The sequence below is a fragment of the Panthera uncia genome, chromosome C2, assembly GCF_023721935.1.
Source record: "Panthera uncia isolate 11264 chromosome C2, Puncia_PCG_1.0, whole genome shotgun sequence".
Lineage (NCBI taxonomy): Eukaryota > Metazoa > Chordata > Mammalia > Carnivora > Felidae > Panthera > Panthera uncia.
The window spans coordinates 29,455,884-29,482,610 of NC_064810.1; the positions used below are offsets into that span (position 1 = coordinate 29,455,884).

At 34.3% G+C, this 26,727-nt stretch overlaps 1 long non-coding RNA gene across 1 annotated transcript; it reads right to left on the reverse strand.

Moving 5' to 3' along the window:
• Positions 1 to 1,070: 1,070 nt before the first annotated feature.
• LOC125922094 (uncharacterized) lies at positions 1,071 to 20,865 on the reverse strand. Its single transcript, XR_007457573.1, has 4 exons — positions 20,695 to 20,865; positions 5,718 to 5,844; positions 2,015 to 2,239; positions 1,071 to 1,553 (listed from the first exon to the last, which is right to left on the reverse strand). It is a non-coding gene; the product is annotated as an uncharacterized LOC125922094 (long non-coding RNA).
• Positions 20,866 to 26,727: the final 5,862 nt, after the last annotated feature.

Here is a 26,727-nt window from a genome sequence, read left to right on the forward strand (position 1 = left end):
TATAGTCTAGAATGACTTTCTATCAGACCACAGTTACTTTCCAGTATTAAATTGTGGGTGAAAGAAGAATATCAGACATAACAAATATGAGATATAAAGATAACACAGATGACATTTAGGGAAAGTAGCTGCATTAGAGGAAGACATTTGGATATTTCTGTATAGAAATAAAGCATTTTTCAGATGTGATCTTCAAGAGAAGCATAAAGAGAGAAAGATATCCAGCTATAAGATAAGCCTTAGGCCACAATCATATCTTGAAAGTAAAAGGAGGAAGACTAAATACCTACCACAGACACTGTTTATAGGGATTAAAGACTATTGAATATTATCATTCAGCTCAGTATTTGGCATGCAGTTTTTATGTGTCATACTTTATGCAACGTTACTCAGGAATGGTGAAAAATTCACCTGAGGACAAAAAATAGTCTAATAAGCTTTAAAAATTCCATTTTGTGTGTATATCAAAAAACCAGCATTCTGAAATTAAGAAAGGTTTTTGTTATTTCTTTCTTTCTTTCTTTAGTTTATTTTGAGAGAGAGAGCGGGCTGGGGCAGCGAGAGAGAGAGAGAGAGAGAGAGAGAGAGAGAGAATCCCAAGCAGGCTCTGTACTGTCAACATGGAGCCAAACCAACAGGGACTCAAATTCATAAACTGTGAGATCATGACCTGAGCCGAAACCAAGAGTTGGATACTAAACCAACAGAGCTACCCAGGTGCCTCTGAAATTAAGAAAGGTATTAAGAGATAAAGCATTACTATTTGGGGAGGGCAGATAAATTTCTTCTAAGACTAAACTATTTAACGACAGTTTGTGAGATGAGGATAATTTGGTTGTTTATTAATAAGATGCAAGTTACTTCCCTAATGAACCATTTTAATCAGTGATCTATCAGTTAATCAGTGTTAATCAGCATTTCATTACTAAATAAGGACTTCGTGATGAGGTGGACAAACTCATAGTGTTGCATGACTAATAAGTAGACATCATTTTTTTTCTAGAAGATTTTTATTATCTTAAAGTCTATAATATTCAAAGTTTGAGAAAAGACTATATATAGGCTAGCTGAATCCAGTGGCTTCACGAGAGGAGTGTAGCATTTGTGATCAGATGTTTCTGGGATGCACATCATCGTTGGCAAATGTGCAGCTTCTCCAAGTAGAAGAACCTGGAAAAAGTGCTCGTATTGTTTATTTTAGGTTGGAAAAAAAAAAAAAACAAAATAGTCACTGAGAATTCTTTCTTTTGTGTTGGTTCTTGTTCCATTTTCTTATCAACAAAACAATATTGCTTATGTAAGATCTTAAAACTGATGGAATTCTTGAATGTTGAGATAAAATCAAACAGCTCTTGAAAAGTAGTCCTGCAACCATTCCCTTTGCTTGTCAGAGCATATCTGGAACATGGGATTTCGTTTTGAGTGTCATGTTGTAAATTTTGGTTGAGTTGTACCTCATCCAGATTCTTTGCAATCAACTCGCCTACATCTACCAGTTTTGATGAATTGTTACCTATGTAGACACTTTCAACTCCAACCCTGGCTTTTCCGCCCTGGAAAACCAAATATCAATCATTGTCATATCAAGAAAAAAAAAGAGGCAGATTGTGCTGGATTTTAGAGATTTTTATCTTTATATCTATTCTCCAGACTGCTTGCCTAGCATTTTGTAGTTACTGGTATTTTTGTTTCAGGAATCTAGATAGTATTCAAAGACTTTTTTCCTAAACAAATTTATTTTATGTTGAATTACCTGCATCATTATTTCTTTTTTAGTGTATATTTTGCCTATACAGTTTTATTGAGGTACAATTAGCATATATTAAATTCAGGTGTGTTACATAATGATTCAATATTTGCATATTGCAAAATGATCACCACAGTAAGTCTACATCCATCATACATAATTATTATTTTCTTGTGTTGAGAACTTTTAATATCTGCTGTCTCAACAACATTCAAATATGCAATATAATATAGTCACCATGCTATACATTACATTGCCATGACTTACCTGTTTTATAACTGGAAGTTTGTACCTTTTGATCTCCTTCACCCATTTCATCCACCTTCCACCCTCTCTGCCTCTGGTAACCACAAATCTAATCTCTGTATCTATGAGCTTGTTTTGTTGTTGTTGTTGTTGTTTGTTTGTTTTTTTTAGATTCCATATAAAAGTGAGATCATATGGTATTTTCTCTGTATGACTTATTTCACATGTCTTCAAGGTCCATCCATGCTGTTGCAAATAGAAAGATTTTCTTTTTAATGGTTGAATAATGTCCTATTGTATTCAATCCACACACATACATACATACATATACGTCATATCTTCTTTATTCATTCATCCATTGATAGACAAGTAGTTTCCTTATATTGGCTACTGTAAATAATGCTTCAGTGAACACAGGGCTGTATGTATCTTTTTGAGTTAGCACTTTCATTTTCTTCAAATAAATATCAAAGAGTGAAATTGTTGGATCATATGGTAGCTCTATTTTTCATTTTTTGAGGAATCTCCATACTCTTTTCCATAGTGGCTGCACCAATTTATATTCCTACCTACCAGTGTACAAGCATCCCTTTTTATCCTCACCAACACTTGTATTTCTTGTCTTTTTAATAATAACCATCCAATAGGTATGATGTGATATCTTATTGGGGTTTTGATTTTCATTTTCCTGATGATTGGTGATGTTGAGCATCTTTCCATGTGCGTGTTGGCCATGGAACACCATGGAAAAATGTCTATTCAGATCTTTCGGTCACATTTAAATCAGATTGTTTGTTTTGTGTCTGTTTTGAGTTGTATGAGTTCTTTGTATATTTTGGATATTAACCTCTTATCAGATATGTGATTTGCAAATATTTTCTCCCATTCAGTAGGTTGCCTTCACATTTCATTGATGTTTTCCTTTTCTCTGAAGAAAGTTTTTAGTTTGGTGCAGTCCCACTTTTTAATTTGTTCATTTTTGACTGTGTATTTGGTATCAATTTCAAAAAGTCATCACCAAGACCAATGTCAAAGGGTTTACAACTTATGTTTTCTTCTAGTATTTTTATGATTTCAGGTCTATAACATTATTTATTATATTGAAATATATATATGTATATATACACATATACAATACATATATTTTTAAAGTTCATATGAATTTTTAATGTAAAAAATCTTTCAAAGAAAAACAATGTTTGTAGTAGATCATTCCATACCTAAAGCTCATAGGTATTTAAACATTTGGGCCCTTACTTATTAGAGAGATTTATAGATCTGAAAAAGGATTTGGAGAAGATTGGAGTAAATGAGAAGGCTTTATCCTGAATTTCAAAAAGGAAAAGTTGAAAGAATGGGGGGGGAGAAAAGAATAGCAGAATAAACCTAATCATCTATAGCCTTTTTCTACCTTTATGTAGGATAGAATCAATTATTCATGATGAAACCTTTTATTTCTCTGAGGAAATATTCAATTACCCATAAAAACAAAATAATAGTTCTCAAATTAAGATATTTATAATTAAAATAAGACAGTAGAGTTTTCTAAAATATATTCATAAAATATCAGTAGACACCCAGTCAACACGTTTTAAACATAAAAGATGCAACTATAAAATATATAGGACAAAATTACTAAGGGAAAAAAGTTTCCCACAAAAACTATTAGTGGCATAATGATTATCATAAATCCAATTAAATATACGTTCCCCATAATAAAATTACCCTAGCATAGAAATGATATATGTATAAATATATATAATATTATATATATTATGTCTATGCTAGGATGCATATTTATAAATACAAAATGTAATACAAATATACAATATATAATACAAATCAAAATGAACTTGGATGGGAGACTCCTGAAAAAGCAGAATACATAAGCACATCTCATTGTTTGTACTGGCACTCTTACTAGGCAAACTTTAGAACTTGGAAGAATATTAAAACAATTCCTATCAGGAAAGTCAAATTAGCATAGCACACAGATGCTTTTAAGTATTGTCATAGCTCATTAAGAAAATTGTGCCTGCAGCCCCTTTCTCCAAGTATGTATACATACGCAAGGCCCAAATAATTATATTTTCAGATATTTCCCAGGTTTAAATAACATTACTGTTTTGAAACTTTAACACTGATTGATCTTTAGCCAAAAAAACCTGAAATTGAAGTACCACAAAAGTTTACTAATATGTAGGGAATATAAACCTGAGACTTAGGACATGTTTAGATTGGTTTTGTCCATCTTTTTGGTCAAAACATTTTTAAAAGTCTGTTTAACAATAATATTGTGTACAAACAAGAGTAATTGCCTCCAATGTTAAAATTTTATGGTTTTGTTGTAAGAAAGCTTTAAAATTCTGGATAGAGACAAATGCTTTAGTTTATAATTAGTTTGTACATGATAAGTGATGTTGTAAAGTAACAATTTCCAAATTTATGAAAAACAGGTAAATATTCTAAGTAGTTACATACTCAACGCTATAATAAAATAGCCCAATATCTATATTCATTTTGGCTGCTCAAGTAGCTATCAGGAGAATTTCACCATTATGCATATATGTGTATATCTCAGAGCCCCTATCTTTGGCATACTCTATATGAGATATAATTGAAGATGAAAATTAAGGGATGTATTGTGTTATTGATGGAAAATCTGCTTGTACTAATTTAAGAACAGTGAAATATAACATGAACATGTTTAAGAGACAAATGAGAAACTAGAAAATTATATATTAATCTTTTAATAAGTCACTTTTAAATGACCACATAATTAACAATGTGGGCAAAATATAACTAAGTCATTCCCAAAAGAAATACAAGTGCTTGGTAAGCAAAAATACTGTTCAATTTCATGAGTAATCAGGAAAATAAACATAAAATGGCATTATATTTTTCCAAACTAGATTGGCAAATTAAAAACAAAGCATCAGTCTAGTCAGTATATGAGAAAATGAACATTCTCGAGCAATGCTGTTAGGAATATAAATTCACTTAAATAAAAAAGGTACTGTGTGTCCATCCCTGGGCAATGCACATATTAATGCAAGTTTAGATGACCATGACAATGGAGAATATTACAAATTGTGTTTGTGCCCAGGAATGGTGTAGAGAAAGTATAGTAGAGGTAGAAGACAAAACTTGAATAAAACTAGAAGCCTGAAGGATCTGTCCCTTTCCTCCTCTCCACTTCTTTTTTGTCTCCACCACTCCTAAACAACAAAAACCTCAGCAGCTTTCAACATTCAGAGTAAATACAGTACATGTCAATTTGTCCATTGCATTGGAAACGTGCATTTCTGTAATGAGTTAAAATTAACCTATTTGATTAATAAGAAGCAGCTAAATTTAGTTTGGGAAAAATAAATATATTCTTTAAGTTAAATGAGTTGAAGCAATAGAATACATAAAAAAGCTAACTTCATTTTTCCCATTGATCAATTAAATATTATACAAAATATGCACTTAGCATGTCTTAATATATTATAATAAAGTCCTAAGAGATGGGTCCGGGAACCATGTAATTCAAGAAATAAAAAAGGAACTTTATGTATTACACCTGGCAGCTGTCCTTATAATAGACTTCTTTCACCTTGTGCCAAAAGGGATAATTGAAAGGAACATTGAAAAAAATTCTGGAAAAATAGAAGAAATTTTTAATAAAGGAATTTACTATTTTCTGAACCAGACCACTATGTAAAACTGATAAACAAAATACCGCGTTTGCTGAGTATCTGCCAGTGCTGAAGATCCAGAGAAGAAAACACAATTGTCTGTAGTTGAGTTCATAGTCATGCCTTCTCTTCACTTAGGATTTTCAAACATGCATTGTTAGTCTGATAGCTCTGAAATTAGGGCAGAAAAATGAGCTTCTTATTAAATTCCATTTGATAGGGTAGCCAAGCTAGTGATCGCATTGTTTAACAATAGTTTTTATTGTTTATTCTTTTTACTAGAGAAATTCAGTATCTAATTTTTTATAAAGGATCCAGGAGAAAAAAATTTACATCAAATGTCTTACCAGCCAGTACAGAATAAGATAGCAAATATCACCTCAACTCTCGTAGAGATTTTGAAAGACATCAACCCTATTTCTGTGAAATTTTTATGTTATGGTATGGATTCATGGGGCTCATTAAATAAACTATTTTAAACTTAAATTTGCAAAATATTTAAATCTTTTCCATCTTTTACCAGTCAATAGCAATAAATTATGTCCAATAAAATTGAAAATTTGTTAATGCAATCAACAATGAGTAGGTTACAACTATTAAAAATACTGGCGCTGATTCATGCTAGTCCCAAATGATGAATATTGTATTTTCAGGCATTTTCTGTGGAATTCTAAAATTGGAGTCACACGTTACCTTTTTCTTCTACTTTTTCCACCTTTTTCTTCTTTTTTCTTCTTTTTCTATTTTAAATAGAATCATTCGGTAAGGGCTAGAGAAAATGGCCTATCTTCTGGGTACTTTATTACATGTCAAATATTTCAGAGTTTAGAAAGCAGCTAATGAGAGTGTAATATTAAAATGTCAAACATGTACATACCATTTTCTTCCTCTTCCTGACTCCGAAACCCTCTGGTAACAACTATAATGATCTGTTTAGGCTTCGGTTCATTGTTCCCTTTCCTCACTCATATTTAGTAATTACTTTCTCCTCAAGGCTGCACTTTTCTTGAGGAAAGTAAATTTCCAGAGCGGTATTGAGTTTTGAATTAAATCCTGCTCCTATGACAGCAAAGACACATTAGGGGAGTGAATTCGACAGCTTGTAGCTTTCCCCATTTATTTCTATCTCTACAAAGTGCCTTACAAAATATTCAAGTATATTTTTCTCTGTTGAGAAGGATTTTTCCTTAGAAAGCTTTCTGACTAACTGCCTATGGATAACACCAGGGAGGATTTTAAACTGCCTGATATGTGTTATCCTTTTTGCTACTCAAACAGAGTGTAAGAAGGAAAAAGGAAAACATTTCTGCCAGCAAGTGCTGAGTAATTGAAAACAAAGTCCCTATTGCAGTGGCAGGACATTGATACTTGAAGACTAAATGTGGATTGGGAATTTTGTTATCAGTGGCACTCTATAGAAGAATGTAAGATGTTTGTAAAAACATGTGCCTTTTTCCAAGACTAGTTAATGTTCAAAGTGAATTTACAATAATAAATTTTAGTACCCTGCAGTATTCAGTAGAATTAGTGCAGAATTGTCATCAGGAAATGTTCCATAAATAAGTGTAATCATGGAATGAGTCAAAGTAAGTGATTAAGAATCAAGTAGTGACCATAATTGCTTTGCTATTGTTTGCGATTGCATATTGTTTGCTATTCTTTTTAAGTGCAAGGTCAGTGTAATACGTGAGATAGTTATGATATTAACACTTTCAATATGATGTTTGTCATGCTCAAGTACATGTGGTTTGTTTTAATGTCAACCATTAGCCTATTAAAAATAATTCAGAGCTACTGTCAACACTTGGAGTCTCTAAGTACAAAAACAAAGAATGGGTAGAAGATTCAAATGGCTGCCTGATCCTTCACCATTCATTAAGCTGGTGAAAATTGTGGTGTTGTAGATTGTGTACTATAAAGATAAGTATGTTTGTGTCTGTCAAGACATCATTGGGATAATTGTATTCTTTATGCTAAAACAAAGAGCTGGGACTCCAAACCAAAAGAAGGAAATTATTAAGAAATGTTACAGAAAAATGATCCAGTATCAACTCCTCAACCTTAAGCTCTCCATCTTAGATTTTCTCTCTTGAAACCCATCATAATATATAACTGCTATTAGTGATCTCAGCTATCCATTATTTCAACAAATATTTTTGAGTGCCTGTTATGAACAAGGCACTGGAGATATACAGTGAAATTAGATAAAAGCTTCATAGATAAACAAGTTACAAATGAATTATACCAAACAGAAGTGGAGAATGCTATAAGAATATAACAAGGTACTTAACCTAGTCAGGGGGTCAGTGAGGACATCTCTGTGCAAATGATATTTAACTTGAGATATGAAGAATGAGTAAGAATTAGGGAAAGGAAGTGGGGATCAGGGGTTAGGTAGATTAGGACATGAGAAAGTCTGTTGTCTCTTTGGATACCTTCTTCTAGACAAATATTGTCTCTCTAATCCCTTATTGAGCTGAACCTTCTGTTAAGCTACTGAGCTTTATTAGATAGTTGTGTTTCTTGACATCAGTGCTGTCCTGTAACGTGTCCAACCCTCTGGAAACCTCTTTCCTCATCCCAAGCCCCAGAAAATCACTAAAAAAATGTAACTTGAAGAAGAGAAAGAGAGCATGTTGATACTCTCTGGAACACTAAGAGAGCCACTTGTGTTGGAATTTAAGGAATTTTTTTTTTAAACGTCTAGGCTAGTAGATCATGTTCTATAGTAGAAAGATTGGTACTATAGATTAATTTACTGATAATTAATTTTATGAATAAGCATCTAGCATACAAAAACAGTGAAAAGATGTAATCCAATATGCCTTTTTTTTGGTTTAAAGTATATTCAGACCAATAACAAAAGCTCTGCTGTTATCTTTATAGAGAAGCTTCAACTGGGACCTGTGTCTGTGTCATGTAAACCTACATTGGGAGAATGAGGATAAATACTGGCTTTGGTTCAATAGGAGTTTTTAAATAAGTCAATCTCTATTCTGTCTATCTGATGACTCTATTTTTCTGTATGTTCTAATCAAAGACATAACTCACTTTCACTCAAAAAAAATGCTCTGCCAGGTAAATCATGAGTGACAGTCTTACTTGAGTTCAATCCTGGTTCAATATAGCCCCACTAACATGTCAGTTATTCGAGAAGCCCTGTTGATCGATTTGCTCCATGTATACATTATTCTGATTCACAGTGATTTTAAGCATCAGACTTTCAAGTACAATTATATCCCATCTAAATCAACACCTCTAGCCTTCTCAATCATCCATAGACATGAACACGCACATTCCTTCTTCTAAGAGGAGATTTTATTTATAAAACATTGATGTGACATTAGTTTCAACAGAAAATAATTTCTACACCTGAATCAATATGATAAATAGTGTCCTTTAAGGCGCACAATAGTCCATTACATATGGAGAAGTGTAAATCTACTGTTTTCCTTTTATCACTTTGAATTTGATAATTAAAATATAACATAAAATCTTATTTTATTATGATTATATTTAATTTATGGCCATCATGGTAGGGCCATAATAAAGAGGAAAGGTAGTACAGTTTTCTTTAAAAAAAAAACCTAAAAACAGAGGGGTTGCTGGGTGGCTCAGTCGGTTAAGTGTCTGACTTACACCCAGGTTATGATCTCATTGTTTGTGAGTTCAAGCCCTGCATTGGGCTCTGTGCTGAAAGCTCAGAGCCTAGAGCTGGCTTCAGATTCTGTGTCTCCCTCTTTCTCTGCCCATCCCCCACTCTCATTCTGTCTCTCTGTCTCTCTCTGGAAAATAAATGAACATTAATTTTTTAATAAAAATAAAATAAAAATCTAAAAATGGAAAAATTCAGCCATAGCCAAATGAATTACACAAAATGACAGTAATTTATTGGCCTGAACTTGTTTATATCAGGAAATCCCAGTGGGTATGTAGTCGACAAAATTCACTGCACTAATGTACTTTGAAAGTAGTATTTTTTGAATTGGATTGAAGTATGAGTCTGAAAATATGCACTTATTATTTAAAACATGTAGTGTAGTGTGGATTATTGTGTATCTCTTTGTTATTAATACTTGCATCAGTTAGGTCTATTGAAAATTATGCCATAAACTTTTCTACTATCTAAGAATATTTTAATTAAAATTAGAATATGTTGTTAGAAATATATTCAAGAGTAAATGATATTTGACTTACAAGAATCAACACCTGGAAGCTGGTGAAAATTTAAGTTCATAAGCTCACAGAAATCAAACTGACATCATTCAACTATTTATTTGAAGGCATAATCATATTAACTTAGTCTTTTTAATTTTAAAATTCAGGAAATATTCCTCTGTGTATTGTCAAAACAACCTAAATAACAAACACCACATACAGTTAAGTGTAATATGCTTTCTATGAATTGGTATTATTTTGTTTTGTTCTTACATGTGGGACAGAATATATGCCCAGAATAAAAGTGACTATTCCTTTTTAATGATTTCGTTAAACAAATGTCTTTTATCATTTCATCAAGCCTATGGATTTTATATTTCCTTTACATAGCTCAACAATGCAAATATTGGGTTTGTAGATAAGAATTTAATTAGCATTTCAAAGAGGTCAAATTAATTCCCTCCCAGACAATAGCTGTTATTTCAGTCTACAAAGTAAAACTCAATTCTACAGCACAAAACAATTTTTAAATCTTACCAGTCATTTTGCTCATAGAAAAATACTGACTCTATAAATGAAAAGTTTTTGAACTAAAATCCTTAATCTTTTTAAAAACTATTTTTATCTTCTTTAAAAGGTTGTTATGAGGGATTTTGGAGTTCATATCTGGGAAGCACTTAGGACCATGTCTGGCATATAATAAATGCTAAGAAATAATAAAACACCCAAGTTCAAAAGAACCATTAATGTATAGAGTATTAGTGACTGTATGATTCCAAGATCAGTGCAGAAAATTAGTGGCATCACAAGAGGTTAGGACACTAGGAATATTCTGCCCCAGGTGCCTTCCATGTTGGGTTCTTTGTGGGTAGAGAACTTTAAACAGTAATGAACTGACCAAAAGTTGGTCAACTTTTAACTATAATATGTACTGACAATTCCAAACAATCTCAGTGGTAAAATATTCCCCTCTGCCAGGGTCAACCACTCACATATCCCTACCATCCCTACCAAAGGGTGTGCAACTGCAGAAAATAATAAGAAGAAGGCAAATGCGTTTTGATTCCTGAATGATAAAACTCTAATTTTAAGTTCCCAAACTAAACATCAAATGCATTTAAAAATCAATGCTTTGTGGCATTTATCAGGTAAATTATTTACCGGACGTATTTGAACTGTAAATGACCTGCATCATAATGCTATTTATAAGTTTGAGTTAATAACAGCATTCATTGGATTCCTACTAGATGTTCTTTTTCGAAATAATCCTTTTTCAAAGTAACCAACGGAATTTCTAAAAAATGTTTAATGTTTATTTATTTTTGAGAGAGGTCAGGGTAAGAGGCAGAGAGAGAGGGAGACACAGAATCTGAAGCAGGCTCTAGAGTCTGAGCTGTCAGCACAGACCCTGAAGTGGGGCTCACTAACTGTGAGATCATAACCTGAGCTAAAGTCAGAGGCTTAACCATCTGAGCCACCCAGGCGCCCCATCCCTTCTTATTATTTATTTAATATCTGTCTTTCTCACTAAACTATAAGATCTATGAGGGCAAAGACAAGGTCTACCTTGTTCAATAAAATCCTGGTTCCTGACATATGGTGCATATTCAATATTTTTTTAAATGTCAGAAGTTTTTAATGTCACTATTTACTAGTGAAGGTTAAAAAATTATTTTTATGTAGCCCTACACCGTCATAAACTATCGTTTTCTTCATATAATGGTAAGAGGACTTCTGAGTCTTAGTTTTAGGTCATGTGCTATTGATACGTGGAATACAAAATGGGAATTAGTAACATTAGCAACAGGGAAGGTGGATGGAGGGATGGGCTAAATGGGTAATGGGAATGAAGGAGGACATTTGTTCTGATGAGCACTGGGTGTGATATGTAAGTGATGAATCACTAAATTCAGGGATCTATACATCAAAGAAGGTTAAGACCATGCTCTAGAGATTGGGAATATTTTTTCAATCAAACACATTTGGATATGGAAATAGTGGAATAATAGTTTAATATATATGAACAATTATAGATAATAACATCTAGGTCAAATAGAGGCATGAGACAGAGGAACAATAGTGACTTTCCCCACAGTTATATTAGTTGGATCAAAACTAAACTGTTATAACAAATAGACTCCAAATTACAGTGGGTTAATAACTATAAACATACCTCTGTCTATGAAATAGGTTTGACATAAGCAATCCAGGTTTATATGGCACCTCTTTTCATCACAGTCATTCAGGAATTAGATTCCTTCTAAATGGTTGCTCGATCATCCTTTAGAGCACTATTGTCATCTGTATGGTCATAGCTGAGCCACTCTACTTCTGTGTTCTGATCAGAAAGGAGGAAGAGAATGTAATAGAGACATGCATGATCTCTCAAGTCCCAGAAAAGGATATGGCATGTATCCCTTGTGTTCACACTCTATTGGTGAGAACTTGGTCCTATGGCCACACATAACTGCAAGGCAGCAAGTAAACAGACAAGCTGGGCAGTTCTGTGTCTGGCTATAATTCTGGGAGTATTAAAGAGGAGAAGGGCAGATTTTAAGGAAGAGCTTATACTCTCTGCCACACTTGTCTATTCTAATTCATACCTTCCCAGTTTGTGTGTTTTCATATTTTTCCAGACTTTATTACTTTCAGCTGCCCACTCATTTCTTTAATTAAAATGTCTTATTATCCATCTTGTCCTGAATAGTTTAATTGAGTGTACAAGTTAAGATTTAGTCAAGAGACAGAAGCCACATGAGTGATTTGAACATGGAAAGTTTCATATTAATATAATGGTTAAGTAGTAACAGGATATTAACCAACAAAAGGATGAAGAGAACTTCAAAGAATTCAGAAATAGCAAATATGGAGAGCAGGTACTACCTTTAGGGAGAGACATAGTACCCAAGGAAGAAGCAAACTTGTAAGAGGCCCCACTACCTAACTCCTGCCCTGTCCCCCAATACTGAGAGTCAGACTTTTTTGGAGAGGGTATGGCAGTGATTGCTGGATGGCACAGTTAGTTGAGATGATGCAGATCAACCATAGCTAACATGAAACTGTCTGCCAGGTTCCCATGAAAACTTCCTGGGAAAGATGCTGGCTTGTGAGCTCACAAAACTTACAAGGAAGCTTCCCTGGGGGTGCTAGGAAGCTTCCTGGAATGTGAGAACCACTAGATGTCCTCCACTCAACTTGTAGTCATGTACTAGGAAAAAGAATTAATTAGAAGTTGTACCAGAAGCAAGCAGAGAACCCCTTCTCCAAAGGTGTCCCCCCAGCACCTGCTGCCAAATAAGGCTTAACATCTTGCCAGCTGGAAAGGAAGATGTGTTTCCAGGATCCAGCATCAGTAGCATGAAACAGGGCAAAGAAACATGGAAAGTGGAAAGGCACAAAACTTTGATGACTGGCACAGTGGGTATGCCGCGAAATTATTGAATAATGTGCTTTTTATCACCACAAAGTTCCATTTTTAGAGCTGAATAAGATGAAAACAATGTCATAATTTTTATTTTCAATATAAACAAACAATACTTCCGCCAAATAAGGTGGCTTGTAATTCATGGATAATCTTCAATCTCAGAATTTCCCCCAGTGTTGTAGTATCCCTCAACAAGTTCCTTACCTCTCCATACAGCAATCTTGAAGAGAAATGTTGCCAATTGGTTTAACAATGATAGAAGTCCATCTTCTTATAGCCTTAGCTTACAAAAAATCTATAGTATATATTTCTGCCTGTTTTTACACAAAGCAGTGTACGTTTCATAGGATTGCTTGTGACCGTCTCCTCAATGACCCTGCCATTATCAGTGTGAGGAGTGAGAAAACGAAAACCAAAGCTGCAGATGTGTTCCTAGAGCCATCTGGCTCCTTTGGAAGGTAATTTACTTACCTAAAAATAACCACATGCATATGGACAAACCCCTCCCCCTTACCATAACATATTCCTAAAACTGTTAACATTCATCCCATTGAGTTTACAAAAACAGCATTTCTCCTGTGTGCACTGTTCTTTTGTTAATATTCATATGTGGTATCTCAGGAAAAGAAGCAACACTCACACTAGGAAGCAAGAAAAATCTGTTGATTAGTTTTTTTTTTTTTTTTTTTTAAATCAAAAGCATTCTTTTGGGCACATTCAATCAGTGGGTTTGTGTTTTTTTCTCTTAAGTAGCTATAATAGTGCCACATTTTGAAGCAGCAATTTAGAGTTTGATTCCAAACTAATTTTTCATATGCAGAGTTCTGAAAGGTAGATTTCCAATAGGCTATGATCATCTTAGAAAATTTCTGGTTGTGCATAGCTCTGCCAGCATTGAAAATTTGAATTCTTCAAGCATGGCATTACAATCTGCCATGTAGAAAGAATAATGTAAGGCACACCCTAGGCTCTCATACATCATCCTTTCATTGTTTGGTTGAATAACGGTGAAGGCAGTTTAAGGTTGTGGGTATGATCCCTTCCACTGCTTTAGGGAGATGATGGGGTAGCCTTATCAGCCCAGCATTTCCTTTCAGTAATCAGTGGAAGAGTTAACTTATGTAACATCTTTATACTATGAAATGCTAATGGTGAATGCAGAGGTAATGTCTATACACATCAGCTGAGTGGTCTTCAGCTACTGGTGGGCTTGAGTGGTATGGCCCATAACAATATAAGCATGCTTCAGAGGACTAGATATATGTAGGACCACCCATGGGTAATGTTCTGTTCTTGTATGGGCTCATTCTTGAATCTCTTAAGCTGAAGATATATGACATATAAATACCTAGCACGTTGCCTGTATTCCAAAATATAAGCTAGTTCTCTGTTAGTAAAATTGGTTTAAAAGGAAACTATTGATTTTATGCTGGTCTCCATAATTTTACCTGACGTACGCATTCCCTAAATTATAATGATGCTCTTTTACATTTTTAACTTGTCAAAGTGTTTTTAAATAGCCTAGAAGTAAGAGCAAAGTGGAGAAACAGCTGTCCCTTGTTATTTTGTTTCCTGAATACAAATAGTCTTAAATTGCTGTAAATGGAAAGGTTGGAATGAATTCAAACACTGCTTGTTTAAATACACTCAGCCTGATGTTTGTGTGTTGGAACCTCTGGAGAGGGCAGCACTAGAAAATGCTCCACATTAACTTGTCGCACATGACAATATACGGTTATGGCTTCTCTTTCGTTTGTTAGGTAGAGTTGCTGTGGTATTGTTCAGAAATTTTTGTGACAGTAAATCACAAGAGATTTGAACAAAGATATCTGAAGAGCAGCATTAGCTCCTGAAACATTTAGTGTAATTTTTATTTAACTCCTCTTAGGAAAACAAAAGCCCTTTTGGACTTACACAGTTAACTGAGGTCAGGGGGGTATTTCAGAGTTTTATATGTCAGGAAAGGAATGAATGGATACATCTAGTCTTTGCTCTTTCCTTTCGGCTTCTGATCACTCACCATTTGAGAAGTTGGTCTATATGTAAAGGCCAAAAGAAAGTGATTCATCTGTTTTTCCTCCAAAACCCGTTAGTTTAAGGTAAGCCCTACTCCCAGGATGTTCTTTATAAATAGAGCTTTATCCAACAGTTTTATTGACTATGTGGAATTGGAAAGATTGTTTAACAAATTCTTTCTTCTAAGTTTGAGTAAACAGCAGCAGAGAACGTTAAAGAAACGTTATAGAAACCAAGGTCACATTTAGTGGCACAGTCACAAATGAGTTTTTGGTGTTCAGACTCACCATGCAGTATTTTTATCATAAAATCATTCTCACAATTCAGGTTAAGGACTCTCTCTAGCTGGCATATTACTCTACAGAGTAAGGGTAGTGTACTTATGCTGCAGAGCACCTCATTCAGCCACTTCCTCCAAATTCAGTATTACATTATTGCCTAATATTACAGACTCTTTTCCTATTAGTCTCACCCACAAACTCACTGCTGAGCTCATAACATGAAAGCTTAGGTAAAATATTGGTATGCTAAACCTTTGAAATTACAACTGCTATGATTTGACTACCTCACAGATTCTCGAAAGGTGATAAAGTGACAGTACCAACCAAGTAAAAAGGAAGAAAAAAGACTAAGGACCGTTAAGATTAGACTTATTTATTGCAGAAAAAATAAACTGTGAGATGAGCTTAAAATAAAGAGTTGTAGATGCGAGGTAAAAATCAACTGTTCTGTACCCCCACCACAGATCGAAACTAGAAGATAAGGTAAAATTATGTCATTAGTCATGGTCACAGACTTATTTAAAGCAACACCCTGAATACAGTTGTGAGAGACCTGAATTCATGTCTTGCCCTTGCTTTGTGCCTTTGGTAAACTGGTGACCCTTTCCTTGAGTCTCAATTTCTACTTCACTGTGTGGCTATGAGGAATAAATGAAATAATATATAAAGTCCCTATCTAGCACAATGCTGGCTCATGGTAGGTGTTCAGTAAATAATTCCTGTTTTGTTTTGTTTTTAATTTTTTTAACATTTATTTATTTTACATATATATGTGTGTGTGTGTATATACACACAGACACACACACACACACACACACACACATATGTATATATAGGGGGAGAGAGAGAGAGAGAGAGAGAGAGAGAGAGAGAGAGAGAGACCGTGAGTGGGGGAGGGGTAGAAAAAGAGGGAGAAACAGACTCTGAAGCAGGATCCAGGCTCTGAGCTGTCAGCACAGAGCCCAACACAGAGCTCGAACTCACGAACCACAAGATCATGACCTGAGTCAAAGTTGGACGCTTAACCAACTGAGCGCCCCAAATGATTCCTGTTTTTATTTTATTTATAGTCATTTATATTTTATAATCATAATATAGTATACATTGTATTAATAATTTTAATTAACTAAATGATTTATGTTAATAATATTTAATTCATATTATTCTTCCATTTAGACACAATATATTTAAATATAACAGTATATTAATTGTATATATAACTGCATATATAATTATATGTAGAATAATGTATATTATAGATGTACAATATATAATATGTAATTGTATTTATAATTGTGTAATTCTTTTTTATTTATTCTTAGCACTAACTTAATGTTCATTGTATGGTGTGGAAGGAGAGCAAGCAATAAAATTTATTAGTGCACTAAAATGACTAGAGCACAGGTGTGTATTACTGAAAGGCATGAGCTATGTTTGAAAATTCATTCATTAATTGGGTTCTCGGAGGCACTCTCCCATTAGCAGTAATAATTTTCTAGGCTGTTTTAAACATAAAATATTCACTTTCACAATAAAACTCCATGTTTATGGGACATGTTTCCACATCACTGACATAACATGTATGTAAGTATATACAATCACCTTGATATGCTTATCATCCCTTATCCTGTGTTGCTTCTGATCCTTATATAGTGCAACAGCTTTTGAATAAAGCTCACCTTGCCATTCCTGTCAAAAAACAGAACTTTTGGTAACCTCTTCTCACAGAGAAACAAATCATCTTTTCCCTTTTACAACCGACTGCCTTTGAGCCCCTCCTGTGTGGCTTCTTCTAGTCTACATGTTGTCTTATGATTTTTCCCTAAGTGCCTTTCATAGTTCAGCATCCTCCCTTTCTCTTTTCCCTTAGCCCACAAAAAGCCTGAGTCCCTTCAATCCAATTAAAAACCCTCCCTTAATCCTGCCTTTCCTAAATCACCTTCCCTTTTGGTTTCTTCCCTAACCCCCCAGAACTCATTTATTCTATATTTGCAGTTTCTGCTTCCTCAGCTTTCATAGGCAGCCTGCTCTAATCTTCTTTTCTCTCAGTAAGGTACTGAAAATGTCCTCTCAAAAATGCTACTTATTGCTAAACCCAGTCATGTATTTTCAGACTTTTTATCTTAGTTGATGTCCTGGCAGCATTGGATGACATCTCCTCCATCCTTACAAAAATCTCTTTTGAGGGACCCTCCCTGGACTTTATCCTCATTCTCCTCCTGCATTAAATTCCTGTCTTGATTTCTTCTCAAATTCTTTTCCCTTCACCCTTTTAGATGCTATGTTTTCTATGGCAACATCCTCAGTCATCTTCATTTTCATGTATAATGAGGAGCTTTAACAGATATTATTTCTCCAGTCCTGGTCTCTCTTTTCTGAAGTCCCAGCATAGATTTCCCAATGATTTCCAGAACATAATTTCTTGAACACCCACAACTCAGTCTGTCTTCTTATACATGCTCTTCCTTCAGTATTCACCATCTTGATTATTGCAAGAAATATTTGTGTTATTTGTGGACCTCAGCCATTGTAACACATTTTTTCCCTCATCCTCACAACTGACTAGCTTCTATCAGTTCTGTCAATCACTTCAGAAACATCTGTTGTGTTCCCTGCACTCAATTTTTGCTATTGTTCTAATTCTTTGCAGAGGGTTCTCCTTTTTTATTTTTTTTTCTTTTCTAATCCAGCTTTCATAACTCCAACAGAATATCCTCCCCAAAGCAATGTCTAATATTATCTCCTACTCAGAAAACATTTGTTTGTTCCTTATTGCTTACATAATAAAATATAATATTTTTAGCATTTTCTACAATCTGGACTTTGTCACATCCTACGTCCTTCAGGCAGTCCAAGAATTTTCAAAATGTTCTCTACTTCATGACTTTGCTTGTGCTGTTTCCCTTCCTTGCCTCTTTATTCTACTCATATTTCAAAAATACAGATCAAAAGTCACACTTTGGCACACCCCAGTTAGGATTATTCTCATTATCTTAGAGTTATCCTTCTTGTTAGCACTCATCACAGTGCACTTGGGTTTTCTTCAATAGATATTAAGCCCAATTACTACATGTAATATACAAAATAATACCTAGACATATTGTGTACATTTAGAAGCATCCTGGTCAAAAATATCCTGGCAAGCTATTAAGAATTGGGGAAGGGTTGTTTTATTTTTTTAATCATAATCTTTCTCTCAATGCTATTTGTATACATAATAAAAAGAATATTTTCAAATTAAAAATATGCAATTTTACAATATGATAAGTCCAATGATCTATTTAAAGAATTTTGAAAACACACTTGCTGATTTTAACAAATCTACAAAACAGGCTTAGCACAGAAACAATATGGATTATTGTGAAAAATCTACTAGAATATGTAAAGGCATGAATTTGTATAGGGTTATATTTTTAGTAGGCATAACATTACATAATGCATTTCTTGTAGCAATAAAGAGATGAGGCCTACATTTTAAGTTCCTTTGAAAATATCTACAATATTAAATTAATCAGCTTTTCCCCAGGAGTCAAGTCATTGTAGGAGACCATTGCAGTCATTTGCTCCTGTGTCACCTTTATAAATCTGTGTTGTCTCTCATTTCACTTCCAATCATATTCCCTTTCTTTAGCACACACATCTATGTGAGATAAAAATTATTAATGGCTTCTCAAATTATTCTCTTAAAACGTCACAAACAAGAACAATCATTAGGATGCTTTGATTTATATTTAATGGAGATTCCAATATAAATCGCCTTAAACTTTTTAGAAGACTTATTGGATCATGTTCCTATAAAGGAAAGAATTTATGTTGGCAAAATTAGCTAAATTTTGTGCTGAATGGGTCAACATGGACCAAGCTTTGTACCCAGAATACCACGTGCTGACTAGCTTAGGCCAGGTTTTCTGGAATTTACTGGAATAGAAAAGAATACTTATTTGTTTAGAAGACTCAAAGCAATCCATGAAGTAGAGGAAGAAAGAAGAAATCAATCCCTTTCAGATTACATGATTGCTATACATGAGGGGAAGGTTGAAATTAATAAAATGAATGTTGGGAAGACAAGTACAATGACCACCAATAAGATTAATTAATAACTTTGACTTCATTTAATGCTTTCACTCTGAAATGTTCTACATAAGACTGAAAATATTTAACACAAATCAATGAATTAATTAAAGTACTTTCATATTATATCCAAAGAAAGTAAAGACTTATTGAACTAATTTTCAATTTAATGTGTCTCTAAATAAGCATAGAATTTGAGGACTGCTGGATATTATGTCAGGCTATTTCCTGCCCTTCGTTAAAATCAATATGAAGTTATAGCATACTTATTAATGACTAGGATTACAGAATTTATATAAGCCTCAGTCTTTGCCTCAATAAATTAACAACTCTGATTGTGGAGACAACACCTAAACACAGAAAATAATTGAAAAATGACACTATTTAATGCAACATAGAGTGCTATTTAGAATCATGATACGAGATAAATGCTCCCTCAAGAAAGGGAAGTCTCTTTGTTGACTAGATGTAAAGGAGTTAGGCTTCTAGAAACACTTGGGAACTGATAGGACTCTGGAAGGGTGGTATAATTTGGATAAGTAGGAAAAAAGGAGACAAACCCATTTGAGGTAAAGAAAAAAAAATAAACAAGTAAAAATGATTGCGGAAGGTGTTCATGGGGTACGAATGCTTGTGGGAGTGAGGAAGGATGGGACAGGGAGGTGGCAAAAGAACAAGATGTCTGCCTAGAGACAGAAATATTTGTTCAAGATTAATGTTAGAAGGCATTTTATAGTTAGGGTGAGGATGGGTTATACCTAAAATTTTAACACAAGGACAGATTTCAGAAGTATAAAAATTGGGCAGTCTTCATCTGAGGGAAAACATGATCAAAGCAGTAGTATTTCAAAAATGTATCAGTGAGACTCATACAAATTCAGACCATAAGAACAAAGAGAAAGGCTAAAGTTCGCTTTTTGGGAGAAAGCACATGTCTCTTAAGTCCAGTGTGACAGGAAATGGTGAATGCGAGCGTCTTATCAAAATTCAGTTTCAGGGTCAAGAAGTGCAGAAATTGGTTAGGACATTTTAGCTTTTACAAGGGACGGGACCTTGGACAAGTGAATTTACCTCTTGAGATTTCAGTTCCCACGTCTATAAAATGAAAGGGGCTTCAAATCTCTATTAGGTCTGAATATATAGTCTGCAGATGTCAAATATGTGAACAAGATAATTTCCTTTATCATCCTCTTTTGCTCATTGAGACACAGGTTGGCAAAGTTTGGCAGGATCACACACGTAGCCCCCTCCTGCAATAAAAGAATAGTATGTACTAATATATGATTACCACCACTTATCAGATATATCATCAAAATTGTAATATTTTAATAAAAATTAAAGATTGTGGGATAGAGTGTTTTATCTGAGAATTATGAAGAAACAGACTATTTAGAAGACATATGTTATGTGGAAACACAAGAGTGTGAAGAGAAGTCAATGGTTTACATTTAGACCTTGATTGGTGTTGTATGGTGAGATTATACCAAAAATGAATGCACAAAGAAAGTTGTCTGTATTCCACAACTGCACTTAACTCTTAACCACCAGTCATTTACTGTCCTCTGTTCTCACATACCCATTCAATTCTTTGCTTCTCTCTCATCTCTTCCTCTCCTCCCTCCCTCTCTGCCTCATCTCACTCTTGTACACTTGTAAATGCACTCACGGCCACACCCACTCTCAAACCAACACAAGTTTTAAATATTTTTTTCAGTCAGTAAAAAATAATTGAAAGTGCCCACTATGTCATTGTGGTGGCTAAAATTAGGTATTCAAAGATAATAGCACCCTTCCTATTGCCTTCTTAGTAGTTGAACTATCCAAACACTCACTGACCATTTTCCAACACAGTTTTTTTTTTTTCTTTTTGTTCCTTACTTTTGCTCATTTAAACTGGCTTTTGAAAATTCATGGTCCCAAATCTAAAGAATAAATTATATTTTTATCTGGAATTCATATTCTAACATCCAAGACCATGTACACTATTTGAATAAAACACACATAACATTTAACTTTTTAACTTATGAGAAATCCTTTTGAAACATCATGAGCAGACACCTGGGATTCTTGAATTTAAAACCAATGAGACTAACTCAAGGTCAGTTATACAATCAGCTCTGTCCTACTTGACAGATGGGATATAGGAACAATCTGTTATATCACATACTTAGTAACGATGATACCACTTGAATATTTGCTTTTAATTATTGCTTATATTTGATGAGCATTTATATGGATAAGAATGATAGTCATTCAGGATATATTTGTTATATGAATGAATAAATGACTTTGAAGATGTCGTTAATACATTATATACTAGTAGCAATCAATGAAGGATTTCCTATATGATCTTCCACTGTGCTTTAGTTTGACCTGAAATGTTTCCAATATGTTTCTAATAGTTAAATGTTTTACGGGATTTTTGTATGTGACAGATATTGAATTTTTCCCAGTGCCACATTTGATTAAAAACAAATTCTCTGCCACTACCACCATCTTTGGTCCTTACATTCTTAACTTTGGCCCTTTTATGAATGAACTGTTATCCTCTTAACTTTGCTCACGACTTTTAAACAGTGTGCTAACTTGTTAGTTTGTTTAAAGTCTTAATTTTGGGGATGCCTGGGTAGCTCAGTTGGTTAAGTGTCAGACTTCTGATCTTAGCTCAGATCTTGATCTCAGGGTTGTGAGATCAAGCCCTGCTTGGGTTCTGTGCTGGATGTGAAGCCTACTTAGGGAAATAAAAATAAAGCTTTAATTATTGAAAAAATTCTTGTGATGGGGAAAATATGGATTTTATTTTTTTAATGTTTTAATGTTTATTTACTTTTGAAAGAGAGAGAGATAGAGAGCGCAAGTGGGGGAGAGGCAGAGAGAAAGGGAGACAGAATCAGAAACAGGCTCCAGGCTCTGAACTGTCAGCATAGAGCCTGATGTAGCGCTCGAACTCACGCACTGTGAGATCGTGACCTGAGCCGAAGTCATACGCTCAACCAACTGAGCCACCCAGGTGCCCCAATATTGATTTTATTTTTAATTGTTTCATTTTCTTTAGGTTTTCCTTGTCTTTTGTGTTTTCACTTTTATTTAATCCACATAACTTTATGTTTTTCCTTAGAGAGTCCAAATACTTTATAATTCCCCCTTTGAATTTTATTTGATCCATGGGTTGTGCAGAAGTATATTATTTAATTTCCAAGTATTTGGAGATTTTCCAGGTAGTTTCCTTTTATTTATTTCTAATTTACTTTCATTGTGGTCAGAAAAATTGTTTTGTAAGTCATGAATCCTTTTGGGTTTATTTAGACATACTTTATGAACCAGGATATCTTCTTTCTCAATAAATGCTCCTTACATGCTTGACAAGAATATTTATTCTGCTTCTGGGTGGAATGTTCTGCAAATATCAATCAGGCCAATTTGGTCAATAGTGTTCTTCAAATCTTCTGTATTCTTAGTGATTTTCTGTCAAAATGCACTATCAGTTGTTGAGAGCAAGGTACTGAATTACTGACTATAATTATGGAATTGTATATTATATTATGTTATATATATATTATGTTATGTTTTATTATTATATGACAAAATGCCTTTTCTGATGTCATGTTACCAAGTTAATGTTACCAGCTACATGCATTGTATTTAGGTAGGGTATTTTTTTCTTAAAATTTGTTTAAGTTTATTTATTCTGAAGGAGAGAGATTAATCAGGGGAGGGGCAGAGAGAGAGAGAGGGAGAGAGAGAATCCCAACCAGGCTTCACGCTATCAGCACAGTGCCCCATGCAGAGCTCGACTCAAGAACCGTGAGATCATGACCCCAGCCGACTCCAAGAGTCAGACGTTTGACAGACTGAGCCACCCAGGTGCCCCTGGATAGTGCATTTTTATTATAATGCTTCACCATAGTTTTCCATACTATAGTTTGCCATTCAAGCAACTTTATAAAACTAAGGAAAAGTGAGTTGGAGAAGATGGATCTTATTTTATACATCGCATCGCAGTTGCTGCATAGTTCAAACACTTTAGATTTGTAGAATATTTAAGATACTACGTAACGCATGTACTAAAAATCATTCATTGTGCTGGGTGGCTTCAAATTAATCATTAAGCAATTTGTAAAAAAATGCTCAGTAAGAAACAACTACTATGTAGGTATTTGGTTCATATAAATAAAAGTATTTATATTAAAGGAGTTGGGATATTTTAGAAAATGCTTTATATCTCAAAGAGTTAAACCATTTTAAACAGTGTTCTTAACATTTTACAGTTATTTCTAAACCACATTTTATAGTTATTTCTAAATTTTCTATGCTTTTAAAAAGTTCTAAATGTGAAAAAAATTTCATAATGCAGTTAGCTCACAACTTTCACTTGGATTCACAAATTAACATTTTACCAGGCTTATTTTAGCATCCTCTATTCATGAATATTATTAACATATTGCTATTGTTGACTCACTTGATGGCAAACTACAGACAACATATCCCCTTACTCTAAATAATTCAATGGGTCTCTGCTAAGAATGAGTATAATCTGTTTATAGCCACAGCATAGTCAAATTCAGTATATTTAATATTCATGCCATACTATCTAACATACTGTCCATATCTAAATTTTTCCAGTTGTCATAATAATATATCTTATGGCATTTTTTTCTCCATCTATCTTAGAATATTACCTTGAGGACCAGACTTTGAATTTATTTTTGCCTCCTTAGTGTTCTTTAACTTGGAGCATTTTCCAGACTGTATGCACAATGTTCTTAAAACTGAAGAGGTAATATTTTTCACCTAATGAAATGTGAATGTACATGCTGTACATTATTCAAAAATACCTTAGCTTAAATCCACATTTGGAGATTTGGCATAAAAATGCATGTATTTTTTTAAAATAAAAAAAGTCCATTTAAGGAGTTAGAATGTGTTCTGAAAAGAAATAGTTCCAGTGGGAGTCTTTTGGAGCATTAGTCACAGACCTGCCTTGGTATCTTAAGAGCAGTCAATCCTTTTAGTTCCTGTCAAAATCAGATTGGATAAATCACCGCATAAACAAAACTATTCTATAATCACTGAGGATAGTTTTTAAATCATTATGTTTTTAATTTTGTGTTTTTAATTTGTAAGTGTCCTTTGCTGATCTATATCCTGAAGCTGCAACAATGCTGGTATTGTTGTTCCGTGTTTGGGCTCTGGAAGAAGACTTATTTTTAACACTTGCTCTATCCCTTATCAGCTGGGAATTTTTGGATAGGCTCTTCAAAGTCATTAATTTCACATTCTTCATCTGTAAATATAGTGGACAAAAATAGTATCTCCCAGTATGGACTTTGTGCACTGAGTGGCACATGGTTTGTATTAAATAACCATTAGCTATCATCAGCTTATTAAACCGCCAAACTGTCATTTCTTAAATATTTGAATATTCTGCTCTACTGCAACTGGAATCAACCATGTATACAACCCATATATTCCTTAATGTAAAACGCTTTAAAAAAGAAAAAAATGACATCATTAATACACATAAATCGCAAAGCATAGGAAAGTAGTCACCCAACTTATTACTTTCTAAATATAAAAAGGAAAAAAAAAAAACCTCACAGCAAGAATTCCCTAAAAACAAAGAGGAATTACTGTTGAGAATGAAAATGCAAATTAAATAAAAGTATTTCATGAAACAATATGCTAAGCACTGTAGGAATTCAATGGGGTGTAACACTGGGCCCATCCATGGTAGAATTTAAAGTCTGGTTGATGAAATAAAGCACATGGGAAAATATAAGATTTTGTTGAATTAACCCTGCTAAAAAACCTAGTTGAATATTAGCACTACACAGAAATGACCTTTACAAAATTTGAACAGAGGGGATGCCATCGTGGGTTTCACTACAGAGGAACTGGGATATTGATTTGGACTCTGAAGATAGTTAGGATTCAAATAAGAGGGAAAAGGAAGAAATTAGGAAGGGATTGGTAGTGGATATTCCATTCAAGGGAGTGATGATATACATATAGATAAAGTGTGCACACGCGCACACACACACACGAGCATGCAGAAATAAATCAGTCCACCTTATGTAAAACATTTGTTTGGGTAAAAGTAGCCAGCGATGTTGGAGAATAGAACTGATCCAGATTCTAAGGGATTGATACTTCATATTGTAGACAATCATATTAATCAAAAATTCTAAAATTAACAAATGTCATTCCTGAGTTGCAATTATCCAGAGTTTTTGGTTCACGTCTTGCTAAAATAAGCAAAATAATATATTGTACTTGTAAACAGAGCTCAAATATTCCAAGGGAAGTCAAGAGACAAAGGGGCAGGATTTGGGAAGCCCCAGATAAAGGAGAAATAGGAATTATAGGAAAGTATTCATCATAAGTATATTCCAGTTGGGACCCTCCGCTTTTGCTTGGGGCCTATCAAATTAAGAAAATAAACTCCAGGGGCACCTGGGTGGCCCAGTTGGTTGGGTGTCCGGCTTCGGCTCAGGTCATGATCTTGAGGTTCATGAGTTTGAGCCCCGCTTCCGGTTCTGTGCTGACAGCTCAGAGCCTGGAGCCTGCTTCGGATTCTGTCTTCCTCTCTCTGCCCCTCCCCGCCTGCTCTCTCTCTCTCTCTCTCTCTCTCTCTCTCTCTCCATCTCTCAAAAATAAGTAAATATTAAAAGAAAAAAGAAAAGAAAGAAAACAAACTCCAGCTATCTTTTCTACCTTTGTGACACTCTCCCAAGATTCTAAGTCCCTGAAGGTAACGTCGGTCATGGGTCAGATATAAACCACATGCCCACTCCTTGGCTATATCTGAGTGGTGAATACAAAGCTCTGATCCTTTCTGTTACAGTAGTAGATGGAAGGCAGCTGGATTTCCATAGTACCAGGACAATTCACAGTGAACAGAGATAAATCTCCAACAAAAATAGTGTGCTTAGGAACAGAGGAGGGGTAATATAAACCAGGTAGCCAAAAAAGAAAATGTCTACAACATAACAAAAACAACATTTTAGAGAACTAAGATCTTGGAGTCTGTGCAGGAGCCAGTGGATGAGAAAAGATCCAAAGAGGAAAAATTACAGACTTGTACTCTTCCAGATAAATGGTACT